Genomic DNA, 6,000 nt, shown 5'->3' with positions numbered 1-6,000 from the left:
TCCACCCTGAAAGTGTGGGGTATAAAAGTGAATGACCCTTCACCCACCCGCCCTGATCGAGAGGTTGGAAGAAACCAAAGAAAAGCTGCTCGCAACACCTGATCGTCTCCTTCAAGCTACACAAAGGAACTGATATTTCCTAAAATTGTTGCCAAAGAAAGCTATACGGTCCACGGAGCCCGACGGTATTAAGTTTTGCGATTTTGAGTGATGCTTCTATTTCTATTTCTCACTCCTACGCGAACTGTCGTTCCCCGTAACAAAACCGCAAGTTTCGGCTTGCCCAGTCATACCTTATTGTACCCTTTTGTTTGTTTGCATCTTGTCTAAATACCCCCTAAATGTATGTTTTGGCTGCTCTTTTTTCTGCTTAACCAGATTTTGTTTTCCTAGTTTTGTTTGTAGTTTTTTGACAGGCATCACCTAATATGCTGGCTCTCCTGCTCCTAGCTTCTTATTGCTTTATATGAAAAAATGGTGTTGAAAGTGCTGTCCCTGAACGCTAACGGCCTGAATTCGCCGAACAAAAGAAGGGCTGTTTGGAAGGAGGCTCTGCACCACAACGCCGATCTGGTCTGTATTCAGGAGACACACTTACTGGAAGCAGATGGTAGGCTTATGACACACAAGAGATTCCCCCACTTGGTGTTTGCGTTTGCTCCTAAGAAACATGCGGGGGTTATGGTTGCGGTCAGGGACTCCACTACATTTAAAATAGACACCCAAGTGTGCGACCCCAAGGGTCGCTTTATAATTTTGGTGGGCAATATGAGGGGTTCACAGGTCACACTCATAAATATATATGCCCCTAATACTAAACAAGTCCACTTCTTGAACAAACTCATGAGAAAAGTCCGTAAAATTGCCAAGGGCCCGCTGATTTTTTGCGGGGACTTTAATTTAGTGCCTGAAGGCAGATTAGACTCCACTCAAAGTCACGCAAAGAAAGATTCTCCCCTGGGCCGTTGGATACGCGAGATGGCCCTGTATGACACCTTCCGCTGCTTAAATGCAGCGGCAAAAGAATTCACCTTTTACTCGCCCCGTCACAGGACATTCTCGCGCATAGACTTATGTCTCGTGGACAAGCAATTAATTGCTTCAGTAGCAGATGCATCCATAGGCACGGCAACGTGGTCTGACCACGCTCCAATAACGGCGTCAATCCACCTAGGTACCCCTAACCAGAGGGCCAAAATGTGGAAAAACAACGTTTACCTCATGAAAATTCCCGAATACAAAAAAGAAATTAAAAAAAGCCTAGAGGAGTTCTTTGCCATAAATGCCACTCCTGACATAAACCCACACACTCTTTGGAACTCCCATAAGGCGTTTATAAGAGGAGTACTTATAAAATTGGGTGCAAAATATAAGAGAACGAAACGCGACAAGATTGAGTATTTGGTAACAAATATCCACGCTCTGGAGAGGGAACTCCAAGCATCCCCTTCGACACTTTCTCATAATAAACTCCTTAATGCCAGGTTAGAACTTCGAAGAACCCTGCAAGGGGACTTTGAAAAAGAAACTACCATAAGCAAAGCTAACATATATTCCTATTTAAACAAACCAACAAGACTAATGGCCACCCTGGTCAAAAAAAAGACCATTAAATCCAAGATCCCGTTTGTATGGAACTCAAAAAGAAAAGAATTCAAGATTTCCCACCCAAAACAGATCGCCGACAGATTCAGCTCATTTTATAATGATCTGTATAATCTGAAGGACGATATTTCCATAAAGCAGCCACATAGAGAGGAGATAGAGAGTTTTCTAAACAAACTAACCCTACCCAAAATCTCTACATCACAGATGTCTGAACTAGACAAAGAAATATCTCTGACGGAGGTTCTGGATACCATTACAATAATGAAAAGCCAAAAAGCCCCCGGCCCGGACGGCTTCTCAGCCGAATATTTTAAAATATTCCAAGGACTGCTGGCCCCACACTTAGCACACCACTTTAATTTAGCCATGCGCAACGGCGCGTTCCCGGAGGAGAACCTTCAGGCAACCATGGTGGTACTACCTAAGTCCGGTAAGCCCCCCGATGATCCATCCAATTTCAGGCCAATTTCCTTACTAAACGTGGATGCAAAAATATATTCCAAGATTTTGGCGGGGAGACTTTTGGACGTACTCCCGGAAGTCATTCACCCCGACCAGGTTGGGTTTGTGAAAGGTAGACAGGCATCAGATGGCACTCGCAAAATTATTAATCTCCTCCACTCCGTGAAGACTTCACGCCTCCCAATGATCATGCTCGCACTTGACGCCGAAAAGGCTTTTGATCGTGTTCATTGGGAGTACTCCTTCCTCACATTAGGAAGATTTGGCATGGGTGAGGGAATTCAACGAGCTATTCATGCCCTGTATTCCACGCCCTCTGCCAGGGTACTGGTGGACGGGACTCTGTCCGGACCGTTCAAAATTACTAACGGCACGAGGCAGGGTTGCCCGCTGTCTCCCATACTATATGTTCTCTCGATTGAACCGCTGGCAGAGGCCATTAGAACATCGCTGGATATTAGAGGGATACCGTTAAACCTCCGCCAGCACAAGATTGGGTTGTTCGCAGATGATGTCATCCTCACTCTGTCGAACCCGCTTAGCTCTCTGAGAGCGGTTCATCACATTCTGCACGACTTCGGAGCAGTTTCGCAATATAAATTGAATATTGATAAATCCCTGATTATGGGAGTAAATGTCTCAAGGGACTTGAAAGACTCTATAATGAAAGAGTTCCCCTTTGAATGGAGGGAAAAAGAGCTCCCTTATCTGGGAATTTGTCTGTCTCCTGACACAAAAGACTTGGAAAAAATTAACTTCCCACCATTACTGATCTCCATGCAAAGGGACCTGGACCGCTTGACCAGGCTAGGCCTGTCATGGTACGGCAGAGTCATGACCTTTAAAATGAAGATATTTCCCAAGATCCTGTATTTCTTTCGTGTTCTGCCGATTATCATCTCGTCGTGTACACTATCTAAATTTCAGAAACAAATATCAAACTTCATATGGGATGGCAAAAAACCTCGCCTGGCGTTGTCTATACTGGCTACGCACCGCTCAAGAGGGGGGGCGGGCATACCAGATGTAGTGAGTTATTACAAGGCCTCTCTCCTGAACCAGACCAGAGGGTGGCTTTCCCGGAGGGACATAACGGGCTGGGCCGGTATGGAGCGCCATTTCGCAAAACTTAGCTCCTGTAGACCAATGCTCTTAGCAGCTTCTCTGGAGGGCATGTCGTGTCTCGCGAACAAGCCGGTATGCCTAAAAGAGAACGCAAACTGTCTCTCTCCTACTACAGACGCTTCGCTTAAAGTCTGGAAAGACCTAACTGTAAAACTAGCCTCCTATGACAAACTGGAGGTCCCGCAGATACCTCTTGAGACGGTGTGCCTATTTCTCCCAGATCTGGAAGTAAAAGATTGGAGAAATAAGGGCATAACACTATTGTCGGATTTGTTGATAGATGCAGAAGTAAAGCCTTTCGGGCTATTGGCTTCCCAATACAGCCTACCCCCGCATGATATATATAGACACACAAGAATAGCTCACTTCCTACATAAATCCCAATTACAAACAACTAGGATCCCACATGGAATTTTAGAGAAAGTCTCGGCCTGCTCCGATTTGGGTAAATCGGAGACGAGGCCCTTTTACGACATATTAACAGGCAACATTACCCTAACTAAAAAAGTTCACATGCTAAACTGGGAGAGGGAACTGAGGTCAACCATCCCAATAGACAAATGGAGTAACGCTTTTAAACTAGCTGGGAAGGCTACCAAGGGGATGGGAATTCTGGAGGTACAAATGAAGACTAACATGCGTTGGTATTACCCCCCAGCTCTAATTAGTAGCAGATTCCACAGAGGGGATGGGGCCTGTTGGAGAGAATGCGGGGGCAGAGGCACTCTTTCTCACATTTTTTGGTCATGCCCAAAGTTGCAGGTCTATTGGCGGGGAGTGTTGGACCTTCTGGATAAGAGTCTGCGCTCCCAGACCCGCTGGAGGGCGGAGCAGACACTGCTACTGGTCGGTTTGGAGGATTTCCCACCTCCATCTAGAAAGTTAATAGGCCATGCCCTGATGACGGCTAAAGCTATTATTGCAAAACATTGGAAGAAAGTAGTCCCTCCGGGACCATACGAATTTGCCGTCAGAATGTCCGAACAGAAGGTATATGAGAGATGGCTGGCGTTCAGGGAGAATAGTATACTGAAGCATGAGGAGATGTGGAGCGTGTGGAGGGAGCCCATATAACCAGTTTAAGTGATTCGCTTATGATGCCTTTTCTTATTTTGTTGCACTTTCTTACTTTGTTGTACTATGTTACAAGTTACGTTATGTAACTTCTTGTTCTTCTTTAAATATTTTTCCATCAAAAGAAATGTTGACTGAAATTACAAAGCCCGTCACTGTGAGTGCTCATTTCTATCTGGATGTAGTATTTAGCCATTCATAGCAGATACATTTCTTCGTCTTCAAAAAATTTCTGAGGATGTTATTATGTCACTATGCCAGAAGAGACCAACAGTGTATGCATGGTTGTAATGTAAATATTGTGGTCTCCCATTGCTTTTAGTTCATGTATTGTTCATATTCCTCAATAAAAATTTAATAAACAAAAAAAAACAAAAAAAAAAACATATCACAGAGTTGATAAGGACATAAACATGTGCAGCATCATTTTATTCTGCTAATCATCCTCAGGCCTTAGTCACACGGGCATTTTTTCACGCGATTTGCGGATCGCATGACGGATGCGCATCCGCAAATCGCGTGACCGGGGCCAAAAAATCGCCCGAAAAATCTGCTCCTAGCCGCGTTTCATTAGAAACGGGCCGGAGCTGTCCAGCGCATTGAATTCAATGGAGCCGGCAATACAGCCGACTCCATTGAAAGCAATGCGCTGCGGGCGATCGCGGGATGAATTGTCGGGAAGGGCTTAAATATATAAGCCCTTCCCGGCAATTCATCCAGAAATGTGTAAAAATAAGAAAAATATATATACCGTATATACCGGCGTATAAGACGACTTTTGAACCCCGAAAAATCTGCTCTGAAGTCGGGGGTCGTCTTATGCGCCGGTAATACAAAAAAAAAAAGTGTAAAAAAAAAAAATCATTACTCACCTCCCCCGGCGTTCTGTCGCGCTCCGGCAGGATGTCGCTCGCTCCTCGTCCCCGGAGCAGCATTGCTTTCTGAATGCGGGGCTTGAAATCCCCGCTTCCAGAAAGCTAATACACACGCCGTCAGCCAGTTACAGCCATTCAATGACAGCATTGAATGGCTGTGATTGGCTAAAACACACGTGGCTTCAGCCAATCACACTATTCAATGACATCATTGAATGGCTGTGATTGGCTGAAGCCACGTGTGTTTTAGCCAATCACAGCCATTCAATGCTGTCATTGAATGGCTGTAACTGGCTGACGGCGTGTGTATTAGCTTTCTGGAAGCGGGGATTTCAAGCCCCGCATTCAGAAAGCAATGCTGCGCCGGGGACGAGGAGCGAGCGACATCCTGCCGGAGCGCGACAGAACGCCGGGGGAGGTGAGTAATGATTTTTTTTTCCTCCACTGTAATACCGGCGTATAAGGTGAAAGTTGGGGGGTCGTCTTATACGCCCCGTCGCCTTATACGCCGGTATATACGGTACTCACCTTGTCCCGGCAGACGGAGTTCAGCGCGGCCGGCCTGCAGTGGGTGTAAAGGGGGTGTGAGTCAGACCTGCCCCTGATTGGCTCAGCGCTGAGCCAATCAGAGGCAGCTCTCACTCACACCCATTCATGTTTACATAATGTCAGGTTGTGCAAAATATATCATGCATTTTATAAAAAGTTAGAATAGTACTGATTGAGACAGAAGGTTTTGTAGTTGTGACTGGAGACATCCGTCACATTGTTGGGATTTTTTCCCAAGGGTTTCTCTGTCTTGGTTGGCGCTTCTCCAACTGAGGTGGGAAAGGTGAATTCCAGAGGGCGGGGCTGT

The sequence above is a fragment of the Eleutherodactylus coqui genome, chromosome 6 (assembly GCF_035609145.1).
Source record: "Eleutherodactylus coqui strain aEleCoq1 chromosome 6, aEleCoq1.hap1, whole genome shotgun sequence".
NCBI lineage: Eukaryota > Metazoa > Chordata > Amphibia > Anura > Eleutherodactylidae > Eleutherodactylus > Eleutherodactylus coqui.
Note: the sequence above shows the minus strand (reverse complement) of the source record.